This window comes from Triturus cristatus, chromosome 1_1 (assembly GCF_964204655.1).
Source record: "Triturus cristatus chromosome 1_1, aTriCri1.1, whole genome shotgun sequence".
Lineage (NCBI taxonomy): Eukaryota > Metazoa > Chordata > Amphibia > Caudata > Salamandridae > Triturus > Triturus cristatus.
The window spans coordinates 297,725,758-297,739,439 of NC_140579.1; positions in this window are offsets into that span (position 1 = coordinate 297,725,758).

Consider the following 13,682-nt stretch of genomic DNA (forward strand, 5'->3'; position numbering starts at 1 on the left):
GTGGGCAATTGGTGCAGCCCTGCTTCGGCTGTTTGTGTCCAAATCATTGCAGTCAACATAGATGGACTCAGGCTGATAGTGAGGCCTCACTCAGGCCTTTCTATTTGGGCAGACTGACATGTCACCAATTCTCTGACGGCCCTTATGGTCAGTTTGGAGACGGAGTACTCTCCGTCGTGATCAAACTATAATCCACCCACTTTTAAATTCAGCCATTACGATTGCGTATACTTACAGCCAAAATTGTATTTATTTAAATTGGGCCTATGGCCTTGGTTATTACAGTACTGCTTGGGACTGTGGTGACAGACAGGATCAATGGAGAGTGAATGAGTGCAGCTTCTGAGATGGTAGCTGGGGTGACGGGAAAGAACCATGACATTAGCCAATGATAAGGAGTCTTACAAACAGGCATGTTAGTTTACAATATAGCGCTCTATGAAAAATGAACTTGAGGCATGTGTTTGTGCACTGAGATAACCCACACACTCACAGCTTTTGTTGCAAATTCACCATTGTGTAAAAAAAGTGTATGTATTATTTTTATTATGAGAAATTGGATTACTGGTTGGGGGTGAACCCCTAACTAAGCAGGAACCCACTTATTGTCAGGTTGCTATACAATTAAACTCCAAATTAACCTATGCTTACCCCTCTGGTAGCTTGGCACAACGGCAGTCAGGTTTCAGTTCAGTAAATCTTTATTTCGCTGATTAAAAATCAACATAAAAAGTACAAAATACAAATACAATATACAGTGTACAGTATATTTACATTAGATCTGAGCCGATGGACATTAATAACAAGTTAAAAACAAAACTTTAAAAAGGCACTTTGCAAAGGGCACATTACATTATTAATTTATCATTATTCAGTCACGGGTATTCCTCAATCTTACCGACACTCTCAAGAAATTTACAATCGAGCACAAAGTGCGGGTGTCCACGGCCATTTGTAAGAAATTCAGGGCACTCTTGGCTTCACGTATTTTAGCCTCCTTTAGGATATGAACAAGAAATTTGCGACGGGGGATTTGATAAAAAGAACACAGAAGTACAAAATGAAGGGTGTCCTGCGGAGACCTATTGTCGCATCCGCAGGCACCCTTCTGCTCAACCGTTACTGTGAAACCTGGAGGATAAGCTAAAATGTGGTGTAACAGGTTGAGCCTAAAACGGCACATTAAAAATCTGTCCTGGTGATTATGCATTAGATATAAATAGGGCTCCATTCCTGCTCCATTGCTCACTCGGTGGTGTGCTATAACTGATTTCTTTAAGGAGTCAGTGCTTGCTCTTTGTGCTTCAAATTTATCCAGTAGCTCTCTCTTAATCTGGTTTCTACATGTGGGGGTAATGGAGGTAGGATCACTGAAAAGAGATAGGTGGTCGATTGAATCCAATGTCTCTTTTATGTACCTCAGCCATGGGATACGTAGGTGGTTGTCCATTTGCAAGCAGTCCCGAGCTATTTGCCTGCTTAGTTCCGCTGCGGGATTCACCCATAACCTAAGCCATAGCATAATGGGTCTCACCTTTACCCAGTCGGTGATATAAGGTAACCCCAGTTCTGTGTGTGTTATACCTGCTGGGGTACCCTGTGGTAGCTTCAATATCCTCCTAAAAATGTTATCTTCCTCCAGTTGCAGGGGCCTTACATCTCTAAATCCCCAAACCTCCGCTCCGTAAATGGCTTTTGCGGTGCTAACCGCCACATACAGATTCATCACCTGTTCCGGCGACCACCTCCCCAGTCTACGAGCAAAGTTATGAATAGCCCCATTTGCCGATACCAGCTTTCTGCATCTATCCTCCATTAACAGATCAAACTTTGTATCCCCGTCAAACAGTAGACCCAGATAAGAAAAAGAGCTCACTGTTTCCAATTTGTGCGACCCTATTTTAAAAGCAAATTTCCTGCTTGGTTTCTTGCCAGCTATCATGACATACGATTTGCTCAAATTTACGGACAAATCTAATTCGCCCATAAACTCCACAAATCCATTGGCCAATTGTTGTAGGCTCACGGCCGTCCTGGCAAGCAGGACGGCATCGTCAGCATACAGTAGAACCGGTATGTGACGATTTCCAGCTTTGGGACAATCCACATTTAAGGCAACCAACCTTCTCTCCGAATCGTTAATGTAGAGAGAGAACAAAAATGGGGCAAGGATACACCCCTGCCTCACTCCGCTCGTGCAGGGGAAGGGATCCGTGCCCCCCCCCGTTGTGCAGCGGACCCTGGCAGTGGTGTTCCAGTGCAATTCTTTTAAGATATCAATGAGTCCAGGCTCAATTGACCCAGGTTGGTCATCAGATCCCAAAGTTTGCTCCTGTTAACATTATCGAAGGCTGCCGCCAGGTCCATGAAACCCATGAATAGTGTGCCTTTACCAGCTTTTGTGTATTTAGTTATTAATAGGTACAAATTCAAGCATTGGTCACTGGTAGACTTGCCTGGCCTAAAGCCGTATTGAGTGTCTGCTATAATGTTATGTTCTTCTGTCCATGACATCAAGCGACTCAAAATTGCCCTGCCCAATAGTTTGGCCGATACGTCTATCACCGATATTGGTCTGTAGCACTGTGGATTGTCCCTACACCCCTTCTTAAAAATAGGGACAATCAGTGCCGTAGACCAAGACCGTGGCAGACCCATGGCAATTGCTGCATTTAGGACCCTCGTCATAATGGGAGCCCAGAGATCAGGGTTACTCAGGTAAAGGTCAGGTGGCATCCCATCAGGCCCGGGTGCTTTGTTGCGAGTTAGCCCTCTGATTGCTTGGGTAATTTCTTGGAGTGAGAATTCGACCTTGCCCGATCGGCATTCCTCCCATCCCGCTGTAGTCACAGTATCACTTTCATGATTGTACAGACTCTTAAAATGTGCCACCCACTGGTCAGGAAGAATATTGTTACTGATCCCCGGGGAGTGTTTCTCTTGGAAGCAGGGCCTATTGATAATCCTCCAAAATTCGCTGAAGTCTCTATGTTCCTCCGCTTCTCTCAGGTCCGCCCACACTTCTGCTTGGAGCGTAATCTTCCTCTGCTTGACCTTTGTCTTGTATACCTTTCTACAAAGGGCTACTGCCTGTTTGTCCCTAGGGTAGGTTTTGAGACATAGTTTCAATTCCCTAAGTGCTCTCGCACATTCGGGATTAAACCAGCGTGGCTGTGTTACAATTTTTACTGGGCCTTTTGCTTTCAGGAGTTCCCCTATCATGGTGGTTAGTACCTCAAAGGCAGAAACCAAACACCCACCTTCTACTAGGGGATCAAGACAGTCTTCAATTTGGTGTTTGCCTTTTATCACCAGGGATTTATAAAACTCCTCTGCATTGATCTTAGCCCATCTTAATCGCCTCCCCTGGTCTGTTGGAATCAGTGTAGAGGCGGCCTGTTGAGTTCTACTGCGTCCGTCGCAGTATTCTAGGACCATTATCAGCGGGTTATGGTCACTAAAGGGGTTCCAGTCTATTCTCACTTCCTTCACCCTGTCCTTTATGGCAGAGGATATCAACATAAAATCTATAATTGAATAACAGTCAGGTTTAATTTAGAGGCAATGTGTAAAGTGTTTATGCAGCACTTCAAACAGAAATAAAGTGACAACACAACACAAGAAAATTCCCACACTAGTTTAAATAAATAGAGTAAAACTGAATCAATTATTTGACATAAAAACGACAAAAATCCAATTAGTAGAACCAGAGAGATGCAATTTTAAAGATTTATGTTGAAATAGTGATTAAAAGCACAAAGTGCCTACTGTGGTTATCTGGTTTGACCGGAACGGGACAAAGTCACAGGCCCAGGCTGCCGTAGTCCATAAAGGGAACAACTTAGGCCATCTGAACAAAGTACCTAAAATCCTGGTTGCAGAGCCTGTGAGATTCTGCGTGGTGGATGTGTTGCGCAGCAGCAGTTCTGATGAACTGCAGGGTGTGATGCAGGGTCCTGCATTGAAGAGAAGTCACGCAGCGGTGGTTCTGAGGAACTGATATGAGGTCCTGTGTCAAGGATGCATTGTGCAGCAGGAGTTCGGAAGAGCTACGTGGTCGTGTGTCGGGGATGCGTCATGCAGGGGCGGTTCCGATGCAGAACAGCGAGGAGATCCATTGTGCTATGTTACCAAAATATCACAGCTGGGCTGGCAGAGCACCTACAGGCCCACTTCGAAGGATCCAGGACTGGGGTAGTACCACTTAGGGGGCAAGATTCACATCAGGCAGAAACAGGTGCAGGGTTGAAAGTGGTTGGAGCCTTTTCAGCCCCTGAGGTTCTGATCAGGATGCTAGCTAACTAGCCCCTGGAGTCACGCTGATAGTCGTGTGTTCAGGGTGCAGGTCCAGTGCTTCTCACTCAGGCAGCAGGGCAGTGGGGTGGCAGAGCAGCACAGCAGTCTTTCTTCCGAGGCTTCGACAAGTCCAGTAATGATCTGAAGAGTTGGGTTTTAGGGTCCGCTATTTATACCTTGTGTCCACTTCAAAGTGGGTGATGCTTCTAGAGACCCCCTTACAGATGTGTCTGGAATTTCCTGCCACCATGCCCTGGGCTACATGTGTCTGGATGCATAAAAGACTAGATTGAAACTCTTTGTGAGTGAGCTGAGGCAAAGTCTTTGTGATGTGTAAGTGTGGTAGGAGACAGCTCCGCCCCCTATCATGTCAGAGATGGCCCATCATGCCAACACATTTTCCCTCTTTGTCTTGCTGTGTGGGAGTAATAGAAAAAGACTAGTTCCCAGCTGCACACAGTCAGGTGACCCAGTGCAAAGGCTGGACAGACAATCTAAGGTTGGTGGAAGTATAGCCATTATCAATAAAGACATCATCAGAGAATCAGCACTTGAGCAATGTTGTAATGACAAAATTGAAATTCTGGTTTTTAGAATTGATTTTCTACCTCATCACAGCTGGAAAGGTGCCCTTGTATACTGGCCCCCAGGTTCCCTCCTGGATTTTTCGCTCCAACTAATGGAATTAATGGCCCCTCATATTATTTCCACTAAACATTTCCTGCTATTAGGGGACTTCAATGTACATAGTGAGAGCACTTCTAGTCAGGACGCCTCTACGCTTCTTGCCGATTTAGCTACTTTAGGACTAGGAAAGATCAACGTGGGTTCTACACACTCAGTGGGACACACACTAGATCTTATCCTGACCAACTCTCCTAGCAATTTTTGTGAAGCTCCACGCCCACTTACATGGACAGACCACTCTTTAATTGACTTCCAAATCAGGGGTCCCAGGGTATACGATACCCCTCCTTCGGCCCCCTATAGTCTTCGTAGACAGTGGCATAAAGTAACACCCAACCATTTTATGAATACTTTCCCCGCAAACATTAACCTGGAATCAGAGAATGTGGAGGAATGCTTGGCCGGCTACAATTCCATAGTAAAAAAATAACCATAGATCCGCTGGTCCCATTGAAACAATATCCTAGCTCGGCAGACGCCCACATGCAGCGTGGTTTTCTTTAAACCTACGGAAAGAAAAATGTCTTTGGAAAAACCTGGAAAGGCGCTGGTGTCACTCCCATGATGTACAGGCTAAAGAGAGGTATAAGACCTCTTTGGCTCGATACCATAAAAACTTTAAAAACGCACGCATAGCCCATATTGCATTGTAACTCAACCAGGCAGGGAGTGCCCCCAAAATATTATACCAAATCCTTATTTCCTTCACAAGCCCGAAGGCCTGCAACAATGAAGTTGCTCCATTTCAAGAACTTTGCGATAAAATAGCTATCCATTTTGTACAGAAAAATGAGCTGATTTACGATAAAATCACTATAGTCAGGAACCTTCAGAATGACACTGCATCCTGCTGTCCTCTATCCTCGACTAATGTGCAACCGTTGGAAAACGTCCCCCCTCTCTCAGGTGACGATGTGGAGTTACTGCTGAACATAGTTAAATTAGGTTCCCCTTCGGACCTTAATCCAGCCAAAATGTCCTTGTTGCTCTCTAAACAGTTGTCCGCTTCTATTTGCTCAGTCCTCAATCTCAAAATGAGAGAGTGCCAACTACCACTTGAATGGAAGGCTGCACAAATAATTCCCATCGGTAAGAAAACCAATATCCCTATGGAGGACCTGTCCAACTACCGTCCGATTTCTCTTCTACCCCTCCTGAGTAAAATGTTGAAAAAACATATTAACAAACATCTCTCTGACCATGTCGAATCTTATGGATGCCTTGACCCCTTAGTCTGGGTTTAGGCCAATGTACAGTACTGAGTCAGCATTGATTGCTGTTACCGGCTATATAAGGCACTCCCGGACAAGCAGGACTACTAGTGATGCTGGATTTGTCAGCAGCTTTCGACAAGGTCTCTCATCAGATTCTGCTCAGGAGTCTCAAAGAAATTGGAATTCAAGGACAAGCCTTTTAGTGGATGTTGACATTTCTCACCCACCGAACTCAGACCATCAATCTGGGCCCCTTCTGATCTTAGACCATGGAACTGACCAAAGGAGTACTGCAGGGTTCCTTCCTTAGTCCCACCTTGTTCAACATTAGCTGGATTACTTAGAAAGCGGGGCTTCACACCAACCTCATATGCTGATGACACCCAGCTATTACTGTCATTTGACAAAAACTCTGGCAATATGCAGACTACCATCTCGGAAGGCATGACTACAATTGCAAACTGGATGAGAAATAATTTCCTACAGCTTAATGCTGGGAAAACCGAGATCATGCTGTTTGGAGATGCACCTATGCTCTGGTCCCCAGATTGGTGGCCGTCTGACATAGGTGACACCCCGGTCCCTAAGATAGTGGTTAAAAACCTTGGCATACGTTTGGACCAGAAACTTACAATGAAAGAGCAAGTTACAGCTACCCTGGGCTCATGTTTCTACAGGCTAAGCCTTTTACACACGGTATTTCCCTTTTCCCCCTTAACAGTACAGAAAAAACTTATTCAGACACTGGTGATGAGCCACCTGGAATACTGTAACGCTCTCCTGATTTCAGCACATAAGTCCTCTTCGAGTAGACTTCAAGTAGTTCAATACACTGCAGCCCGCCTTGTCTTAAACTCTCCTGCCAGAACAGTTTCTCTCGCTCTTCTACAATGGCTACACTGGCTTCCGGGTATGCAAACGGGTCAAATTTAAGATATGCTGTATTGTGCACAATGTAATTGCAACAGTATCTCAGTAGGAGTTATTAAATTATTTGTAGTCGTATGTACAAGACATTACAAACACACAAAGAGAAAAAGGAGGCTACAAGAGTTTTTTGGTTAATGCGCCCGTAGGCGTCATATATTAAGGGAAGATTAACAAATTATAGCAGCACTATACGGTACAATAACCAAAACAACCCTAAGGGAAAAAGTGTACAATGTGCTCGTGACATAAGTGTGACGGCGCAAGTGACAACGTGTATAAAACCATAGCAAGGGGCGCAACACAGTAAATACAAGGTATGTACAATTCAAGGTTCCAAGCAATAGTTCCAATTATTCATTTAAAAGTTCTCAGGGAGTAATTTTCGGGGAACCAAAAACAGGCTTCGGTAGAGCTCCGCACACGTCCGTGGCGGCTTGTTGTACCTTGTGGAATTTTGGACCACGACTCCCCTGACCTGCCTTCTGAAAACTCTGAAGCGCCTCTCTGCGCTCCTCCGGTTCCGCTGCTCCGCTCCTGCGAGACGCTTGAACTTACTCCGAGTCCCTCGATGTCTCTCCTGGACACACCGTGACCGTGATTCTACTTACCCGGAACCCTAGCTAACCAAGTTCCCCTTAACCTGGGCCACAGCACTCCCTGAAATTAACGACCCTGGTCCTGAGGATGACCCGGAATTATTAAGGATCGAAACGTCGTCGACCTGTTCCCATCAGCTCCAAATCCTATTGGCGCCCTTTGATCTTTTTGGTTCCCCGAAAATTACTCCCTGAGAACTTTTAAATGAATAATTGGAACTATTGCTTGGAACCTTGAATTGTACATACCTTGTATTTACTGTGTTGCGCCCCTTGCTATGGTTTTATACACGTTGTCACTTGCGCCGTCACACTTATGTCACGAGCACATTGTACACTTTTTCCCTTAGGGTTGTTTTGGTTATTGTACCGTATAGTGCTGCTATAATTTGTTAATCTTCCCTTAATATATGACGCCTACGGGCGCATTAACCAAAAAACTCTTGTAGCCTCCTTTTTCTCTTTGTGTGTTTGTAATGTCTTGTACATACGACTACAAATAATTTAATAACTCCTACTGAGATACTGTTGCAATTACATTGTTATCACCCTGATCTCAGTTGGGTCTACGGGTTACACTCCTGTGGTTTTTTTCTGTATTGTGCACAAAGCATTAATTGGTAAAGGTCATGGTTATCTTGCAGGAAAACTCAGTCAATATCAGCCCCCCAGACCTCTATGCTCAGGAGCTAAATCTTTGCTCCTCGTCCCACGTTTCAAAAAATCACGCTTGGGTGAATAGGCTTTTTTTCCACCTAGCACCCTTTTAATGGAACCAGCTCCCCATTCATCTTCGGAAATGCCCAGATTACCTTCTATTTAGAAGGCTCCTTAAAACTGAATGCTTCTAATTGACCTTCTATCATCGGCCTTTTACAGCACCTCCGTAGTGTGGAGATACAGCTCTGGGGGTGATTCGGGTGCTTTGCAAGTAAAAAATAAAATAACAAATACAATATAAAGGCTGCAGGCACCAAATAGTTAGGACGAGAAAATGGCAACTTTCTAAATGTTACTCGATACGAAGGCTTCTGTTCCGCCCCCGACTGCCGCACTGCTGAAATGAGGAACCTCTCCTCAGGAATTGTACCTAACATTTAACCAGAGTACTCCAAAGTAATCCATAGTAATCCAAACTTTATGCTTGTCAATCAATCGATGTTATTGCTCATGTAGTCACTCCAGAGACAGCAATGTTGAGCAAGAATGTTTTATTGTGCATTTTCAAATGTCTAATGCTACAATTCATAGCTTAAACATAGACATGTGCTTTCAACATTCCTAAAGACTGGCACTTTGACCCAATGCATTTCGAACTGATTAAGTTCTTCGTCAGGGGTTCTGAAACAGATAAGAAAGAACTGCATAAACAACCACGGTGTGCATTGTTAACATATGAATGAAAAGCTAAAAATTACAAAAGAGCAAAAGCATAACCCCCAAATTTTTGTAAAACCTGTCCATCTATCTCCCCTCATTACTATAAACAACCCGTGCAATGTACTACTACGAAATGAACAAAGAAAAAATATTATCCCACCTTGTAATCTGACATTTATAGCGAGTACACTGTGTTCATTTACCTCTTTGCGCCGTAACCAGCAATTTAGAGTGTGTTCATCATTCTGCGTGTTTCAGGGAGTCGACGACTTCCCGCCCAACTTTCTAAATGTGCCATTTTTAGAATTGAGACTTTAAACCCAACTTTATCATTAAAGAGTGTTTTAAATTATAATCCTTTAGAGCCCAAACTCAACTTTCCTACCTGCTCCCTATTGAAAGCTATCACTAATTAAATGTAATAAGGTAACCCAATGCTATCCTATGGGAGAGGCAGGCCTTGCAGTAGTGAAAATGAACATAATGGATTTAACTACCAGCACATGTAAAAGTTAAAAGTACACTTCCAACTTTTTAACTACACTGCACCATGGCCTATGGTCTGCTCAGGTCCTAAAATAGTGATGACATATATATTAACAAGCATTGGCATAGCCAGTAGGTCTCGCTCATTGCTTCGCCAATATGTTTTAGTTTAGTTGTATATAAGTGTGGTTGCTATTTAGTATGGCTAAAAGCTTTTGATGTAAAGGGGCATTGAGTGATGTTTTGTAAATTTGACTGAGTGTACTGTTATAGAGTGGTGTGTGGTATAGTGGTGTGAAGTTGAGTTGAGTGGTATGATCCGCTATGGAGTGGTGTGGAGTTTTATGTTGGGTAATTTAGGGAGTATAGTATTGTATAGTGAAAGGGCGTAGTGTTGAATGGAGTAGATTGTTAGAGTGGAATATAGTTTTTGAGTAAGTTTTAAGTTGTATAGAGTGTTGTGGAGTAGTGCAGGAAGGATTTCTGCGGTATAAAGGGTGTGGTGTAGTTTAGAGCAGTGAAAAAGGCCTTCACGCCATTTCAAAGTGCCATGCTAAGCTTTCCAGCTCGGAAAGTTAACATTTATTTTTCCTTTGGAGCATTTCCCACATACAGAAAAGTGCAATTTCGAACATTTTGTTAAATGGAATCACAGTCAGGCTGCTCTCTTACCTTGCCTTATGAAAAGGGTGAGTTTGAAACCCAGCAAAAGGCATAGAATACACCTTTAAATTGTTATAGGAGGGAAATCTTATTAGATATGTGTGACACTGCGTCATTTTATCTACATGAATTGTAGTTCACATTGGAAGTTGTAGCATTATGGCTATATTTTAGTAAATAGTGTCCTGGTGCATCGTATGTCACAAAAACATTCCACAACTTTGCATACCACCGTAAATATTGCATTAGGTTTCTTTTGAATTTATTTGTATTTACTTTTGAAGGAAACACAACCCTTCATAAGATCTTTACTGTTGCCAACAATCATCATGTAATTCAATCTCTATTGTACAAAACTTCTAATAACAGTAAGAAAAAAGCAAATATGACTTAATATCTACACCAAATAACTTGACAACTTGGGAAGTAAGTTCTCGCTCAGTGGGAAGTTTCACATCAGGAGATTTAGGGCAATTTACACTGCCAACAAAACAGATATAATCAGGGTGTAGCAGGGATAGCGCACTTTTCATCTATGCAAATCTACACTTTCAAAGAACGTAGCTTTCACCTTTCTAAACACAAATGGAAGCTATCCAACCCTCTTCCGTCACTCCAGACTCACCCTTCTAATTTTTGGAAAAAAACAGGTGTAAGCGTATTAGCATTAGCTTGCATGCTGAAAAGAGCCTAAAAGGAATAAAAATACACATTTAACCTTTGAAGCCACCTGTAGCAACTTATCCCCCTAAACAACATCAATTTAATGACAAGGATTGTGGAATGGGGAGTGAGGGTTGAGTAGTTGGTAGTTGGGTTGAGAAAGGAGACAGCAATGTTCCAGTAAAAAGATATAGCATAGCTCTAAAGGTCACTATCGTTGTTCTGATCGCCCACTGTGGATGTTGTTGGCACGTAATAAACGTATTCACCCTACTGTTTGCGGCCATTTATATCATGGCCAAGTTCTCTTTTATTTATTTTATCTCAGCAAATTAAAAACACTGACGTCTATACTATATCTGTTTTACTGGCAATGTAAATAAAGCGTGCACAGAAGTCTATATAAAAAACCAAGATAAGTTGTAAGAGTCAGGATCAGAGACCTTACAAAATACAATCTTAATGGCATCCCCCCCAAAAAAATCACGAAGTAAGGAAGCAGATGAATAAGGACTAACACTATACACACCAACGTCTCTGTCCTTGTAGATGACTGAGGATAATTCAATACAAGGCTGTGTTTCTTACGCAGGAGGCTCGATAAAAAACATCTCTTTAAAATAGTGCACCTCAATAAAGCCAACAGACAGAGCAAGCACACAAGCCTCTTATTGAAGAAACACGCAAAACAAAGACAGACAATCTTTAATGAAGTACAAACGTAAATAAATAAAAAAAAAAAGAAAGCAGCCTTTCATTTTGCACTAAAGCACAGGGAACGCAAGTCGCTTAAGAAATGTATTCACCCGACTGTTTGTGGCTATTTATACCACAGTCAAATTCGCTTTTATTTATTTCAACTTTGCAAATTAGGAACACTGAAGTGTATAATTTATATGTCAGTCAGTCAAGATACGCTTTATTCAATTTAAAAATGTCAAATCATAAAAGCAGAGTACACAATAAGCATAAGAAAATTAATTAATGTGTTCACAATTTGACAAACATATAAAAAATACATCATTGGAAAGGTAAAAAGAGTATTTTAAAAAGAAAACAGCTATTTACAGTTTACAAAAAGCAAAGACTAAAAACAGATTTCAGTGTTGCCTTAACCTGGATTAAAAACCTAAATCAAATTGGACAATAGATGGGGTTTGCATTGTTTTCCTTGTTCTTATCATCTCTTTCAGGTATTTTACGATATGAACATTAAAAGTTTCGTCATCTAAAAATTGCAACTTAACAAAAGCGGGTTGACATTGTTTCAGGCCTTGCAGTTTCAAGTAAGGGAGAATCCATCTTTTCCTGAGAAGGCTATAAAACTTACAGAAAAATAGTATGGGAATTGTGGACTGTACAGATGATTCGCCACAGGGGCATGGGCAGAGAATGTGTGACCAATCCTTTACCTGGGGGAATGTTACCAGGTTATGGAAATTGCCAAGACGTAGACGTGTCAGTAGCATCCTGTCGTAATTTCCATGAGTTCTTAATAGGTACGGTTGGATTCCTGGCTGAGTCAAGAGCAATTGATTAGCTCTGACTGAGATTTTCATGATATTAGATGACAATCTAATCGTCTCCAGGTGGTTAATACATAAAGCCTTGAGGTCCTTCCTTGAGATATGAGCTAGGGTATCAGGTTTGGCAAAATAATCTGAGCAATCTAGGTCATTCATAAAGTTTTTGACGTAGGCGAGCCAGGGAATACGTTGGGTTCAGACAGTCTTTGATCACGTCCCGATTGAGGCCGGTAGTAATGCCTGTCCAGACCTACCGCATCAGATTGTTATACATAACATGGATCACATATGACAACGAACTGAACAAGTTAAGAATGAAAAAATGTTGGAATATCGTGAATAAAATGATTGAAATGAAATCAAGTTGTGGCAAAATTCTTGCGCTGTAACAGCAGTGCTTCCGGCATGGGAGCGAGAACACGTTCCCATTCTTCAAGTGTCCAGACCTTATGCCATAATAACATTGGATGGATTTTAATAAGATCTGACAGGTATGACAGTCCTAATTCAGCATGGCAGATGTACGTTGCCGTGGAATTTGGGATGGCTAACATAAATCTAAAGAACTTGTTCTTGCTGGAGGGACTCTACGTTTGCATAACTCCAAATGTCAGCTCCATATAGGGCAACTGTAATACATTTAGCTTTATATATTATCAGCGATTCCTTGATGGAGCGCATTCCTAACTTCCTGGTAAAATTAATCAAGCCACCGGTGGCTTTGGCAAAACACAGTTTTCTACAGTTAATAGCTTTTGGCCATGAGCCCCTGTTGTCAAAGACAATCCCCAGGTAGGGAAAGTGATTAGTGAATTCAAGTTTATTTGAGTTAATAAAAATGTTGCAGCACTTCACACTGGGCTTGCTACATTTCGTTATAAAAGTTTTACTTATATTAACATGGAGATCCAGGCTCGACATAAAAGAGGCAAAACTCGTCACAATGTTCTGCAGGCCTATTGGGGTGAGGGCTAACAGGACCGCATCATCGGCGTATAGTAAAGCACCAATTGTCCTTGTGCCTAGTTTAGGTAGATCTTGGCATTCCCTTGATAAGGTGTCCCCTAGGTTGTTTATATAAAGGGTGAAAAGGAGGGGTGCTAAAACACACCCCTACCTGACACCCTTCCTAACAGGGAAACTAGGACGGAGTTTACCCGGCTGTTTGTGGCTATTTATACCACAGCCAAGCTCGCTTTTATTTATTTCAACTTTGCAAACTAGGAACACTGAAGTGTATA